The following is a 17,133-nucleotide window of genomic DNA, read 5'->3' as shown; positions in this document are numbered from 1 at the left end:
GACTTTTTTTTTTACACAAAATTATTGTGTTTCTACTAGGACATACTTGAGTATAGCTGCCGATATGTTGTGGAGATGCTAAATGGCTTGGCGAACAATTTTGCACAAGTAATGCACAACTTGGTTGTAATCGATATGCTTTATCATCCACATCGTCTGCCATGGTCTTGACTTGAACTGACACAACAAATCTTTAACCATTATGGACCATTATTGTGCTTAAAATTACTTTAGAAGCATGTGTGTGGCGTTTGGCCAGTCACAACGCCTGGCAAATCACAAAGCACTCTGGGCTTCTTAAAAGGATGGAGTTTGCAGAAATCGAAGCAGAACATTCAATAATTACTAGGGCTAGAGTTCCTGCAATAAATGTACAAACTATTTTTAAAGCATTTAATTCAATTTTAGTCATGTTTTATCATTTAACATCATGTAATCCTCTTTTATTTAAACCTCTAAAATAAAAGTAAATAGTGATAGGGCTATTTTGGCTTCATTTTAAGCTCTAAATTGAAAGCTTATTGTGCAGCTGCCCTTTCAGTGCTGTGCCATGCTGGCAAAATTCCAATAAACACATACAAAGATGTTAATCAGTTACCTACTGAGGCATTGAACAAAGGTCCCATTTTAGTTGTGGGTGGAGCATGTATGTGTCTCTCTCACTCTTCCTGTATGGCTAACTGTATGTCTGAATAAAGCTGAGCTACGCATCTACGTAAGAAAGTTATGCAAGGGCTGACAGATGGAAAGCACAGACTTTACAAACTCTATTTACTGTGCACAAACACATACAGACACATGCACACACACACACAAAGAGTCAAAAAAGATCCAGTGAGAGTGATTAAGCTTTTGTGTTTTATGACAGCAGATAAATGATAATTTGATGTCTGTGCAATTTGTCTTTTTGCCTTTTGGTTGTCTTTTTTGATTGGTTTTGCATGACAACAAAATGTTTTTCTTTTTTTTTATCACAACAGTGAACCAAATAATCACAATAAACTGAACTGAATAATTATTATATTAGCTTACTCTTGGCATCCAATAACTTAATGCACAAAACAAACAATACAATTCCACTGGTTTTGACAACTAGAACTGGGGGCTTTTTCATAAAAGTCGTTTAGAAAAGTGGGGATTAAAGTCAAAAACCTGACTTCAATGAGCCGAACTAAACATCCACGCTTAAATTGGTTCCATAACAGCAAGTTGATCGAACTAATCTGAGTTCATTTTTAATAATCTAGATAACTGCTCGTGCACATTACTGTCGTGAAACCCTGAAGGTCGAGCATAGATGCATCGATTATGTTGTGTGCAACCATGGCAACTATGACAACTGAAAGAGCTCTGAAATGAGACGCAGCTGTTCAAAGCGAGGGCGACGCAGTGGCGCAGTAGGTAGTGCTGTCGCCTCACAGCAAGAAGGTCGCTGGGTCACTGGTTCGATCCTCAGCTCAGTTGGCATTTCTGTGTGGAGTTTGCATGTTCTCCCTGCGTTTGCGTGGGTGCTCCGGTTTCCCCTACAGTCCAAAGACATGTGGTACAGGCGAATAGGGTAGGCTAAATTGTTCATAGTGTATGAGTGTGTGTGTTAATGTGTGTGTGAATGTTTCCCAGGGATGGGTTGCGGCTGCGTAAAAATGTGCTGGATAAGTTGGCGTTTCATTCCGCTGTGGCGACCCCAGATTAATAAAGGGACTAAGCCGACAAGAAAATGAGTGAATCAATGTTCAAAGCGAGTGAGCCACGTTAGTTTTTAGAGTTCAAACATATAATAATTTAAACATAATAATCAAAAACCACAGTACGGCTTGCAACAAAGCAAGTGGGAAGGCTGACAGGAAATTGCAGATTTTAAATATAGGCCATTATTTAGGCCTATTAACACTCAATTACATAATTGTAAAAAAACCTTGAAGTTGTTATTGCGCGTGAGAAAGAGAAAATGTCTGCTTACAGCCAATTGTTGCTTACAAGGAAAAAAAAATTATGCATTGCAGGTTCCCAGTAACATTCAAAGTACGCTTAAAATAAGCACACCGAGTTTAAAATAATGGCAACAAAGAGCCGTGCACACACAGGATTTTTAATTTACTCCCAAAACCGCTGCAAATTGCTGCTTTCTCTTTGACACTTGTGTACGCGCAGCCCGTGGGAAAATATCCTTATATTAAAGTGAGGCTGGATCCATCTCCCGATTTTTCCACTCAGGGTTTACAGCCATTAATAATGCATATAATAAATACTACTATACTAATAATAACATTATACAAAAGCAAATTGTCATGAATAAACTGAAAAAGTCCCCGGAGATGAAGAAGGCATGGAGGCAGTGTAAACCTGATATTAAACCTCATAAATAAACCTGACAAACCAAAATAAGCCTGGTTTTTCTGTAAGCTTGGTTTATGGAACAGGCCCCTGGCCTTATTTCCAAACAATAATGTAGTTATGCCACAGATAAGCTAAATAAAACAATGGTTAATAATGTCCTTTTTAAAATGCAAGTGTGCAGTGCTACATTGAACACACGTGCACAATGCATTTACCTCTTAATTTAACAGCAGGATCAAATGATGGAGAAGTTTTTTTTTATTGTAGCAATATTGAGAATTTATGTTTGTTATTTGTGATTTTATTTTCCGAAAACATCTGTTTTTAAGGATAAATGGAAACCTCCCATAACCGTTACCTGAATAAATGATAGATTTCAAACTAATGCTCACTACTTCCAAAGTCCCTTTAAGACAAGTGATTTCACTCGGCAGCCATCTTTGAAACGCCTCTCGGGCAGTATGCTCAGGCATTCTGTGTGAATAGGAAAACATCAAATTCTCCAAAACTGCTTGCCAAGCTTACAATTAAATTTCATATTAGAAATCACCACTAAAATTAAACAACATCTTTAGTTTAATTTCTAAATGCCTAAATCACACAAAATCTGCAAAAACTCTCGTCAGTTCTGAGCCCCTCCCCCGGACTATCATCAGTCTATAGGGATCAAGGATTGGCTCCTGTACTAGAAGGCGGGCTTTATTCGCCATATTGACTTACACTTTTCCATATTCAAAAAGATATGAGTGACAAGTTTTGTGTATTCTATAGTCTTTGCTACTTCACAGATGTTGTTATTCGTTTAAAATTGTGCCCTTAGGGTCAATAGTATCTGGATGCAGATATGCACATGCAAGCCTCAGACATACAGACTCAGACACATGCACTCAATAGAGCTAGTGACATCACTGTGAAGGCTAGGTGTATGCATAAAAAGCACTGCATTCAGTCTCTACTTGCATCTACACCCGGCCTGCGTCGGGTTTTACAATTTGAATCAATTCATATTTTAATATTACATAAAAATAACAAAAAGTGCTGTAGTGAAAGAGCCTATTATGTATTTTTGAATATTACCTTCCATGCAGCGTGCAACACAGCTTTAAGTGAATGAAAGCTTCCAGCCGAACTTTAAATCTGAGTGCACCTTACTTAAAACTAATGGGGTTTTTTGACTCAGAGTTGTTTAAATGAGTCGCCTTGCGTTAAATTTTTTTTTGTCAGTTTGTATCGACGTCAGCACTAAGCTATATCAAATATGTGCTGCCGGTTCCGGTAAAACATGAACGTGCCCTTCACTTAAAACCCTAGTGGAGTGTGGATGAGAGACTGATCATGACGGAAGAGAAGCAAACATTAATTAGTGAACAGTCTGGTGATTAATACAATTACCTACCCTGAAATGGGGGACTCCCTGACTTTTTGTCAATAAAGGATCAGCAAAAACTATTAATGTATGGGACTTTGTGAGATCTTGACAGAAACTTTGTCACTTTGTCAGTGAGCAGTTTCTTCTTCCTCCAGTTCACAAGTGTAAGTGTGAATAAAATGGTTGCCTTCTCGTTTTCTCTGGCTTGCAAAATATGTATTCAACTGTGTTTTGTTACTCTGCATGGCTTGTACTGTATCTGATTAATGTCTAAGAAGGCGAATGAAGGTTTAGAATGACATGAGGTTAAGTAATTAATAACTAAATAAATTTTTTTGGGTGAACTAACCCTTTAAGAAGTGCACATTATGACCCCACATGCACATAAAAAATGCAAAAAGGTCAAATTTCTTGACATTAAAATACATCAGTGAATTTACCTATGTTTTGAAGTATGAAATTGAAGGGCTGTAAATTTAATGGATGGTTTTCCACTCCAATGCTCTACTTTTCTATAGTTTTTTCAATGTAAACATCCAAAGCAGTGGACTAATCAGATCTTGGAAGCCAGTTTCATAGCAGATTCTGTTTACAGGAGAAACGTGGCAGTGTTTAAATATCCTTGTGCTGCATGGTGTGCTTTTTATCCTGTATTTACTTTCCCTTAGTGCCGTGTTTTGTGTTTTCAGTAGCATAGATGCGTTCATTGTGTTGAAAAATGTGTTGCATTTCTGTTTCTTCTTTTTTTTATTTAGTTCAACTTTAGCCACTGTGGTGATTAATACTGAATGTGTGTAGTTTTTTTACTTATGGTTAAGAATAGAGCTATATGCTGATATTTAACTACACTGCTTTAATGCACTCCAGCATTGGGCTCACATATATCAGTTACTCTGCACGCTGGCTGCTTCAACAATGTTGACAAGCCATGGTGGGCATTTTTTTCCATCTCGTGCTGAAAGCAGTCGACCAATTGCAACAGACTGGGTCATCAGACCAATCAACAAAAATTAGAGTCATGCAAAGAGATGGTTTGGGAACAAATGAATCGTTGAACAAATCATATGGGAGTCATTGGCATAATTAGGTAAAACTAAATGCATATTATAAGTTAATGAAAGTGTTTTTTTGACCTTGCATGCATATCAGCGGGTTGTTAAAGACCCCCAAAACTAAAAATATTTATCATTTACTTATCCTCCACTTGTTACAAACAAGTTTTCTTCTTCTATTGAACACGAAATAAGATATTTTGAGGAACGCTGGAAAGAAGCAGCCATTGGCCTGCATAATATTTTTATGCCTACATGATGCTATGTTTCCACCCACCTATTTTTATGCACATTTTAGATATGCATGTAAGAAATCATGCATGAAAGGAAAGCGCATACATTTTCAAAATTTGCATAAAAACATATGCACACAACTGAGTAGAATAAACTTTTATGGAAACACATTTACCAAATAAATTCCAGCATGCAAATAAAAAAGGCACAATGGGACGACATTATTGGACAAACCAGCAGATTGACCACAATATAAAATAATTCTAAAAAAGCTTCAGCAAAAGTCTGTCATCACAGTGGTGCAGTATTGTTATTAATTATCAGTGGTGTAAAGTAACTAATTACAAATACTCAAATTCAGGGGTCACCAACCTTTTTGAAACTGAGAGCTACTTTTTGAGTACCGAGTATTGTGAAGGGCTACCAGTTTGATGCACACTTAAATAACAAACTTGCTCAATTTACTTTTATATGTTATTAATAATTAATGATATTCATCTATGTGAAGACACTGATCATGTTAATGATTTCTCACAATAGTTGTCAACAATAATTTAACAAGGTAGGAAACCGATAAATATCAATATGCAACATGAAATAGTTTTTTTTATATACAGTATAACTTCATGTCATTTTCAATTTTACACCAATGCAAGTGGGATTTAAAAAGTGTTTTATAGTAAAATAAAAAAGGTAAAAAATATTAGATTTTTATGCTCAGCTTTCTGGTAAATGAGACTATGCTGAGCTATTTTTAGAACAGGTTCGCAGGCAACTCATGTGATCTTCAGGGCCCGGTTTTTCAAAAGTAATCCACTAGGATTTTGGATAAGGGATTGGATCAAATCTTGAAAATGGGTTTTTCAAAAGAAAAAACGGATTACGTAATCGGATTAGATCATGTAATCCAATCTTGGCTTTGATCCGGATCAAACCTTTAGTTTGGGTTTTTCAGACCTTTTTTTGTAGGATCTGGATCACTTTGATCCAAAAAACCTGGATTAAACTGATCCCATCAGAAGGGTGGATTTAGCGTGGATTTCATGCCCAAAATGTAATGAAAACTTAAAAAATGTATTAAATAATACTATTTTTGGATCATGCAGTATCTTACGAGATATACTGTTTATTCATAAGGTTTTAATTTTATTTGTTCATCTGTCAGGCTATAGTAAGTATAGGCTTTAACGTATTCAGCCTTTCAGTATAGGCGTACAGCAAAGTAGAAAGAGTTTGGCCATATAAAATAATCCCCCAAACAGCTGTCAAAACTGACCAAAAACAATCAATTTTATTCTGTCACTAATTGATATATATATTCATCACAATGGAAAATATTTTTCTTTTTAGAATATTTATTAGTGATGCATGCAATGATTACAGAATAACAAAAAAAAATTGCAAAGAATGGCAATCGCTGATATTTGAAATCACTTTCAACAATTGCAAAAAGAGACTGAAAGGGCAGAAGCACAGCTTCGTCTGGCAGAGAAACAACTGACTCTAACCAAACTGCAGCAAACCAAGGCCAATGACTTGAGATTCGCCTCCTAAAGGCTGCGCTCAGACAAGCTGGTCTCTCCACATCAGATGAGGAAGTCGGAAATTATTGAGTTTTTGAAATTAAGTCTTTTTTTTATTTACATCTATATTTGAAACTTATTATAAATATCCTCAATGTACAGTGTTGTAGGTCTCAGATGAGTGGACTGCTGAAAGAGGATGGGGTGGGGTTTTTCTTGTTTTTATTATTTATTATTATTTTAATAATTATTAAATTCTTTTTAGTTTTCATTTCAAATAAAAATAAAGTTATATTGGCCCCATGCTGGCTATTCTACTTGTCGCTCTTTACATATCTATAGTTCTACATTGTGATGTCCTATGCTGTTTGAGCACTGGTTATCCAGATTTAGTGATCCTGAAAAGTTCCTATTCGGATCAGATTGATCCAATCCGATGTTGCTTTGAAAAACTGGCTCAAAAAGTAAGCTGGATTACGTGATCACGGATCGCAAAAACAGGATTACTAAATCTGGATCAATTTTATCCAGATGAAACCTTTTGAAAAACCGGGCCCAGGGGCTATCTAGGTGCTTCCTGCTCAAATTATTGTAATTAAGTAGCTTTTCTCAGGAATTGTAATTTACTAAGTAGTTTTCAAAATGTGTACTTTTACTTTACCTTGAGTACATTTTTACTGCAGTATTGGTACTATTACTCCACTACTTCAACCTGCAGTCACTACTTTATTTTTCTCCTGTCTATAGGCATTAGAAGAATCAGTCCTGTGATTCTTGTCAAATGAAATCACACATAGAAGGTAAATCGCATCATAATGAACCTAGTCAAGACATGGGTCTTGCAGCAAACTGTTAGGAAGCATTAAAAGTGTTTAAGATGTCCAAAATATTTTCACGCTTGGTCCCAGAGACTGTTTAGACTGTTGGTCACTGATGAAAAGATGATACTGTATGATTTACAGAAATGGCCTTAAACACCCAGCAGGCACAAGACATCAAGATGACGTCAGATTGACGTTGTACCCTAATGTCATGGGGACGTTGCATTTTGTTTGGATATCGGATAGATGGCAGAACTCAATGTCAGGCCAACGTCATTGTCCAACCTAAAACCAACCTAACATCAATGTCTAATAATGTTACAGCTTGATGTTGTGCCGACATTATTACTATGAAGTCTATTAGATGTTGGATTTTGGTTGCCATACCTGACAAATAAATTTCAGTATTTGATGTCAATATGACATTGATTTAGGATGTTGGCTCAACGTTGGATTTTGGTGACTTTCTAACAACCTAAAATAAACCAAATCATTTGACGTCGTTATTGGACATTAAAATAACATTGTCCTTAGATGCTGGCTAAACGTTAAATTTTGGTCACCTGACACCACATTCTAAATCTAACCTAAAATTAATGTCTTATGAGATTGTGTGCCTGCTAGGCAATAACTAGGTGCACTACAGAATGTTACGTTTAAACACATCCCCAAATTACATGTAAACGCATCAGCTTTAAACAGTGTAATACTCACAACTCACTACTCCTGAGTACTTTGGAAAGAGCTACTTTTTACTCATCCTTGAGTAATATTTACAACAGTTACCTCTACTTACTGTACTTGCACATTTTTAGGCAAGTAATGGTACTTTACTTGAGTATGATTTTCCAGCACTCTTTCCACCACTATTAATTATATTATTATTATTATAACCACTTGAGTTTGTGCTCTCATTTCTCTCACTCCTCAAAAACAAGCATGAATGTGCAAGTCTGCAGCTATATACTATTAGTTCATTGCACTTTGTCTACTGAGATGCAAGTTATGTGTTCTATCTAAAAAAGGCCACAGTGGCTTCTTCTACAACAGCAAACCTTTATGATTTATGCGATAGTCCAGTTTTGGACATAAATCCAATTCACATCTTAGATTATGAAACATAGCTAATGGCTGCTGATGTTCAACTTTCCTCAGAATACATTGCTTTATGTTTTGAATTTCTTGAGTGTAAATAAATATTGTCATATTTTTATTTTTGGGTGAACTATCCCTTTAAAGATTGATTCCATTGACAAAACTGCAGCACAGCAGCTAACAAGAAAAGCAGTGGTATGGAAAAAAAGGTTTTATTTGTATATAAATATGTTCACTAACAAAATTATTAAAATTGTGTATGTGTCACATACAAAAGTCATTCATTCTGTCATTTTTTTCGCTTTAGTGCCTTTATTAATCAGGGGTCGCCACAGCGGAATGAACCGCCAACTCATCCAGCATATGTTTTACGCAGCGGATGCCCTTTCAGCCGCAACCCAACACTCGGAAACACCCATACACTCTTGCATTCACACACATACACAAGACCAATTTAGCTTATTCAATTCACCTATACTGCATGTCTTTGGACTGTGGGGGAAACCGGAGCACCTGAAGGAAACACACGTGAACATGCAAACTCCACACAGAAATGCCAACTGACCCAGCCGGGGCTTGAACCAGCGACCTTCTTGCTGTGAGGTGATTGTGCTACCCACTGCGCCACCGTGACGCCAATATTATTTAAAGTGTTAATGTAGTTAAAACTTAATGCAAACTTTTTCTATATAACCATTTCTTAATTTTTAATTGCTGGATATAGCCAAAATGGGCCAAGGTTATGCTTTAACAAGGTAGTGTGTTAAAATATATCCATTGTTTTATTAACATTATTGACAGTTATGTTTATGTGAATACAAACATTATCAAAGAATCCAGTGTGTACAATTCAGACCATTCAAGTGAATTGAACCTGCTCAGATAATAAATAAATTCAGGATCACGCTCTGTTTGAGGGCAAAGAAGAAGACAGATGTGTCTCAATCAGCTCAAATAACACACTGAGAACTCTTCTGTGACATACTGAACTTCCAAAGATTTACGTTTATAAATGAATAAGAATGCCTCTATCAAACAATCCTTCCTATATTTTCTTGACTTCTCTATCGTCACTTTTTCTTGGTATTTTTCAACTCCCTCCTTTCCTGTTCCTCAATACTGAATTCTTGAGCATGTCCTTACTTGTTTACAGAGAATTGTAGAATTCTGAGTGTGGGCACGCTTAGTACTTAAAACTCAACTCACACTGTAGCAGCTCTCAAAAGTACACAGGTGTGCACACATGTACTTGCTTAGGTGTGCATATGTATTTAACGTAGGCCTGACATTTGAAATTAGCTGAAATTTTGAGAATGCAAATCAGCTTTTATGTCAAGGCTTAAAAACAAACAGGTGTCTTACGCTCACTGACAGTCTTGAAAATTATTGATCATTGGTGCAGAATCAGAGAATGTAAAAGGAAAGTGTACCATTGTTTTTTTTTTTTTTTAATTCATTAACGACTTACAATGCTTAAAAGAACTTCATACATTTACTGCACACGTTAGTTCACCCACAAATGATATGCATAAAAACAGAAAAGAAAATCTAATTACCAGGCAGCACCTGCAGTCTTGAATAGGACTGGGTATTGCAATTGCCACAATATGATATATTGTGAATTATAAATGCGGCAAGACTTTAAATAACCCGAGAAACTTGCAGTCTGTGTAGGAGTAGAGAGCTCACAAATTTTACCTAAAATATTTTTATTTGTATTCTGAAGACAAACTAAGGTTTAGAATGACATGAGGTTAAGTAATTAATAACTAAATGCCATTTTTGAGGGTGAACTAAGTCTTTAAGAAGTGCAAAATATGTTCTCAAATGAACAAAGTATGCAAAACGGGTAAAATATCTTGACATAAAATACAACAATGAAGCTGAAGGACTTCTTCTTTCAATGTAAACATGCACTTGATTCCAAAGCAGTGGACTAGTCAGATCTCGGAAGTGCAGAACTCGGTTGCAAGTTTCTGTTTACAGGTGCACAGTGGCAGTGTCTGGATACCTTTGTGCTTTATGGTGTGCTTTTTATCCTGCATTAACTTTTCCTGAGTGCTGTGTCTTGTGTTTTCTGTAGCAAATACATGTTCTAGACTTGGTCTAGTACAGATTTTAGGCTGGAGGAAGAATAGGGACTAAAAGAAGATCTCAGGACTAAAATAAGGCTTAAATTGACCCTACAAAAATGCAGGTTTAACTATAAATTAATATAATTTGGAGGATTAATTAGAGTATGTTAAATGTAATTATGTGAAGACCAATGCTTACCAAAAAGCTAAAAGTACTTCTAGACAGACGTTTGATGAAATAAATCAAATCAATACTTAATGTGGGCTAATCAATATTTTCATAAACATAATTTTGTGTATTTGTTATGGAAATTGTTAGCATAAGTAGTCTTTAGCATTGCAAGTCATAATTCAAATTCAGTGAAAATTATTTAACTTTTTGAACCCGGGCTTTCATCTGTTACCCAAAGAAAACAGATTATGCAGGGAAATTTGTGAATTAAGACCATTACATAAATTTCCCTGGTGCTGCAACCCAAGCTATCTGATAAGGTAATGTTCTATGAGTATGATGAAGTATAATTTCCCAGGAGTCATAGGTTGCAAAGATGGGACACATAGTCCCATTAAGCATCTATATACTCCATACATTGAGGAATACAAGAACCGGAAGAACTGACCTTCCATAAATGTCCAAGGTGGCTGCACTCCCAAGTTACAGCTTTCTAACAATGTTAAAAACTGGTAATTGACTGCTTTTCTGTCTGAGTGAGAGCTATTGCAGGAAAGCAGATTTAAAAGCTAATCGTGATGCATGGAAAGTTCTAATCACACCAGTGTGATGTGCATGAAAAAGTTTAATTGATTTAAAAATATATATATTTTAAATTAAACAGCTGATGTGTGCAGTTAATTTTAATAAGAGGAGGTCTTGAAGCTATTTACTTCAAAATAATTTTTTTATGTTAAGAAAATTCTTTGATTGTACTCTTTTCAGCTGCCATTGCCATTACCTTCTCAGTTGCATACGAATCTAAACTTTTCTTGCTTCGTTCCATGTTTTATAGGCAACCTCAAATCCTCCAACCATTAACTGATCAAGTTCAACCATCTTGTAGGGCATCTCTTGTTTTGTGGATGTTGAAACTATTACAATACTAAATAATTATTTATTCTTTAATAATCAAGAATCTGCTTATGCAGGAAAAATCAGTGAGATGCTTCTGGCATATAGAAAACTATATGTCAACATATATGCCAGAAACGTATATCCCATATATGCCAGAAACGTACATGTCTCATATTTGCCGGAAACACATATGTCCACATATATGCCAGAAACATACATGTCCCTTATATGCCAGAAACACATATGTCCACATATATGCCAGAAACATACATGTCCCTTATATGCCAGAAGCATATATGTCCACATATAAGCCAGAAACTTTTATGTCCACATATATGCCAGAAACGTATATGTCCACATATAAGCCAGAAACGTATATGTCCACATATATGCCAGAAACGTATATGTCCCATATATTCCAGAAACATATATGTCCCATATATGCCAGAAACATATATGTCCCATATATGCCAGAAACATATATGTCCCATATATGCCAGAAACATATATGTCCACATATATGCCAGAAACATATATGTCCAATATTTGCCAGAAACATATATGTCCACATATATGCCAGAAACATATATGTCCACATATATGCCAGAAACATATATGTCCCATATATGCCAGAAACATATATGTCCACATATATGCCAGAAACATATATGTCCCATATATGCCAGAAACATATATGTCTACATATATGCCAGAAACATATATGTCAACGTATATGCCAGAAACATTTATGTCCCATGTATGCCAGAAACGTATATGTCCCATGTATGCCAGAAACGTATATGTCCCATGTATGCCAGAAACATATATGTCCCATGTATGCCAGAAACATATATATCCACATATATGCCAGAAACATATCTGTGCAAATATAAGCCAGAAACATATATGTCAACATATATGCCCGAAACATATCTGTGCACATATATGCCAGAAACATATATGTCCACATATATGCCAGAAACATATATGTCCACATATAAGCCAGAAACATATATGTCAACATATATGCCCGAAACATATCTGTGCACATATATGCCAGAAACATATATGTCAACATATATGCCCGAAACATATCTGTGCACATATATGCCAGAAACATGTCCCAACTGTATTAAAATGACAATGCTGTGAGGCTAAAGGATGCAAGGATGAATGATTTCACTTTATTACATTATTGTAGATTAAGGCCTATACTCCTGGTTTAATTTAAATCCTGTCCAGGAAGTGAAGTTATGTGAGCCTTGTGAGTTATGATTTTTCCCCACACTCAAAACTGGTCCTCCGCTTTTAATTCATCCAAGTGCAAACACATGCAATATAAGTGAGGATTGAGAGCACACACTCAACCACAAACACACTTTGAGCATACACCCGGAGCAATGGGCAGTTATTGCTTCCAGTGCCCGAGCAGCAAATAGTGATTAGGTGCTTTGCTCAAGGGCACCTCAGCTGGGTAATGAAGATGGAACGAGTGTGGTTCATTCACTCCCCACCTTCAATTTCTGCCAGGAATGAGAATGGAACCAGAAACCTTTGAGTTACCAGTCCAGCTCACTGACCATTAGGCAAAACTGACCCTTGTTTCTAATAAGACACTGACCCTATCTGATTTTCTACCGATTTATAAACAGAATAACTGGCTCTGTCATACATAATATGCTCTTTAAACCATACAGTTAGTCCTGGGGGTGTGTATGTGTGTGCTTGTACCCATTTCTTAGGAAAAATGTTTCCCTGCGCTTCTAAAACAAACACACGCACTGTGCTCTCACATGACTGAGAGAATCAGCCCATTCATGGCCCCTGTCACCACAGTGACCTCTCTGCTGACTGTGAGGGAGTGTGTACGGCATCCCAAAGTGTTTGTGTCCCCTGACTGATGACATCACAGTCTGCCACCAAAGTCTCTCTGAAGCACTTGTCACATGTAGTTGGGTGAGGGCCAGAGAGCTCAACTCACAAAAAACACGTGTCTAGACACAAAAATACAATGGCTGAAAATAGCATGTCATGTAAAAATATAAACAGAGTGAAAAAACAGATCTGATTTGTTCGTGTTATCTCTTATTGAATGGAAAACAGAGAAATGTGTTGACTCACAGATAATACAAAAGATACAAATGCCCTAGCTGAAAATAGCAGATAAAATTTTAATTTAGAAGTAGCTTTAGGAATGATCTCAAACCAAAAGACACTATTGTACAAGTTGGCAAACCACCTGAGGACCATTAACAGTGGATAGTATTTCCTTCTTTAAATAGATCCTAATTGAGAGCAGTTTACTGATGAATTAATGAATGTGTGTCAAAAACACAACACACAATGATATTAAAATTAAGAAGGATGTGTATCAGATCAAGTCAAAAGTGAAAATATTTGGATTTTTGTTGTCTTCTATTAGAACAGGGGTGCCCTAACTCGGTCCTGGAGGGCCGGTGTCCTGCAAAGTTTAGTTACAACCCCATCAGTCACACCTGGGCTAGCTAATCAAGCTAGACTTTCTAGAAACATTCATGCAGGTGTGTTGAGGCAAGTTGGAGCTAAAATCTGCAGGACAACGGCCCTGCAGGACCAAGTTGGACACCCTTGTATTAGAACATTTATTTTCTATATCTGAAAATAACAGTTTGAATGTTTATTTATGTTTAAATGTTAAACATAAACAGTTTAAATGCTTATAGATGTCACTTTAGGAATGGTGACAAACTTAGTTTGGTCAAAGACCATTTACATTGCATGTTACTTTCAACGTTCAAGTTTGGAATTTTCTGGAACAAATATATTCACAATGCGCTTTTAGTGTCATGTGTTATATATAGAGTATAATGAGTATTAGGCACATGCAGGGGTGTGTGGTAGGGGTTCCTGGAAATAAAAAGCACTTTTTTCTGGGGATAATTATTACTTTTTTTAAATACTCATAATTATATAATATATATGTAAGGGTGAAATGGTGGCTCAGTGGTTAGCACTGTCACCTCACAGCAAGAAGGTTGCTGGTTTGAGTTCCAGCTGGGCCAGATGGGCCCTTCCCGTGTTCGTGTGGGTTTCCTTCGGGTACTCCGGTTTCCCCCACAGTCTAAAGACATGCGCTATAGGTGAATTGAATAAACTAACGTGGCCGTAGTGTATGAGTGAGTGTGCATGTGAGTGTGTATGGTTGTTTCCCAGTACTGAGTTGCCGCTGGAAGAGCATCTGGTGTGTAAAACATTTGCTGGATTAGTTGGCGATTCATTCTGTTGTGGCAACCCCTGATGAATAAAGTTAATAAGCTGAAGAAAAATGGATGAATGCATTTATATGTTCACGTGAGTTAAATTAGCAGCTTTATATTTAACAGCTTTCCTTGTCAATTTTTTTTTACTAAATATCAAAGTATATACAGGTTTTAGTTCACCTGCTCCAAGCAAGCTTTGAATCAATTTTCAGTAGGCTAGATACTAATAATTAGTCATTCAAACATCTTTGAGCCTCTCTACTTGAGGTTGGTATCGCATGTCTGTAGTTCATTCACCCGAGTTTGTAGTTCTGTGGGCAATATTAGTAGTTAAAGTATGGATGGTTTTACACTTTGATTTTTTACCGGAAATAGAAGCATATCCGGCAACCTTTGGTGTATTTCAACATACTATGGCCTGGGACACAATAGTTTTATTATGCAAATTGGAATGCAGCAGAAGTGTGTGTGAAACAGGTGTTACTATCTGACCGTACTTTAGCTAGCACAATGTGATCGACAGAACCAGCAAAGTAAATTTGATAAAATTTGAGAGTATTTCTCTCTCGGTTTTGCAGTGTTTTTTATTAACACATGAATAAATTAGGTAGGCTACCTATAGACTATCCATTGACTTCCATAGTAATTTTTTCTCACTATGGAGGTCAGTCCCTCCAACAATCTTCAAAATATTGTATTATTTTGTTCAACAACAAAAAGAAATCATAATAGATTGAAAAGGGAAAGTTTTCCCCAAAATTTGCTCACCCTCAAAGTGTTTCAAATCTTTCCTTCATTCATTCCTTCCTTTTCTTTACGGCTTAGTCCCTTTATTAATCTGGGGTCACCACAGCAGAATGAACCGCCAACTTATCCAGCACCTATTTTATGCAGCGGATTCCCTTCCAGCCGCAACCCATCACTGGGAAACATCCATACACACTCATTCACACACATACACTACAGTCAATTTAGCTTACCCAATTCACCTATACCGCATGTCTTTGGACTTGTGGGGGAAACCGAAGCACGCTGAGAAAACCCACGCAAACACTGGGAGAACATGCAAACTCCACACAGAAATGCCAACTGACCCAGCTGCTCGAACCAGCGACCTTCTTGTTGTGTGGCGACAGCACTACCTACTGCGCCACCCGTATAGAATCTTTGTGTTTCTTTATTTTGTTGAACACTAAAGATATTTTTATTGAATCCCAGAGTAAGAAATTAGAACAAGTAAAATATCCATAAATGGTTGCGTGATTTTCTGTTTTGAATGAACTCATTTGAATGGCTTTTTGAATTCAGTTTTAAATCTATTTATTTATTAATTTTTATTTAAAAAAAAAATCCTCTTTTCTCCACGTGAGACCCTGCCCCAGCCCGTAAAAGGTCTCTGCACGTCCCCGAGGTTGTGAACAGCCTGTGGGCGTGACTTGTGGAGACTGAGTGCCTTCATTACTCATGTCAGTACAGCTTTTGAGTCATTTAGTTCAGCATTATGCCATTGCATCCGTCTACGACATTAAGCCACGTTATATGGATTGTCAGCTTAACTTGTAAAGGAATGTCATGCAACTCACCCTATTTTTTATATCAAGAACAACTGATGTGATTCCAGCAGGCTAGATAGTGATTTCCAGTAGAAACCCATTCTTATTCTTTGCAATGTTTACTAAAGCGAGTCAAAGTATTCACTTAACCAAACGAACATCAAAATCTGATATAACTCTATAAAACATTTATCAAAGTAAAGCACTGGGGTTTGATACACCAAATCTGTAAAATCTAGTCTGAAATCTTCATAGAAACGTAATTTTATGGAATTAACAAACCTAGATCATGAACTAACCAGAAACAAAACTCCTCTTCGCGAATTTGACGTTTTTGTCAAGGTTTACAATATTATTTAACCGGATATAAGCAAACTAACACAGAGGCAATCAGCACTTGATATCAAAGAAGAAGCCGTCATGTGAGGATCAGTGCAATCTGACAAGTCTAGGGCAAACTGAAACCAATACATTATAAACATTACAAACACAACCGAGTACATAATATTAAATGACGCAAAAATAAACTCACCTTCCGTACAGAGTGTTCCACTGGGCTCAAATGTACGACACCAGTTCTGTGTGATTAGCGAAAGAATGAATGTTAAAAGTTTACTGCGATTTAAACTCCAAAAAACATCGACTTGAGATGTAATCACGACACGACGAAAAAAAAAAATGAACGAAGCTTCCCAATACCGTCTCTCCTTCGACAGGTGAACTGATTTGATCCGCTTCCTGCTTCTTTCAGCTGGCTGAGCGAAAC

At 36.6% G+C, this 17,133-nt stretch overlaps 1 protein-coding gene and 1 long non-coding RNA gene across 2 annotated transcripts in view; one reads left to right on the top strand and one right to left on the bottom strand.

Annotated features, from left to right (window-relative positions):
- Positions 1-17,133, bottom strand: part of pik3cb (phosphatidylinositol-4,5-bisphosphate 3-kinase, catalytic subunit beta) — a 96,953-nt gene extending 79,820 nt beyond the window's left edge. The window contains exons 1-2 of the mRNA XM_087283485.1: positions 17,067-17,133; positions 16,900-16,945 (exon numbers count right to left, since the gene is read on the bottom strand). The gene's annotated coding sequence lies outside the window, so the exon portion shown is untranslated. The remainder of the gene's footprint in view (positions 1-16,899; positions 16,946-17,066) is intronic.
- On the top strand, positions 971-11,755 carry LOC147833576 (uncharacterized). Its single transcript, XR_015509013.1, has 3 exons — positions 971-1,474; positions 9,191-10,802; positions 11,102-11,755. It is a non-coding gene; the product is annotated as an uncharacterized LOC147833576 (long non-coding RNA).

The sequence above is a fragment of the Danio rerio genome, chromosome 15, assembly GCF_052040795.2.
Source record: "Danio rerio strain M-AB ecotype USA chromosome 15, GRCz13ab, whole genome shotgun sequence".
Classification (NCBI taxonomy): domain Eukaryota; kingdom Metazoa; phylum Chordata; class Actinopteri; order Cypriniformes; family Danionidae; genus Danio; species Danio rerio.
This window is presented reverse-complemented; position numbering and strand designations above follow the sequence as displayed.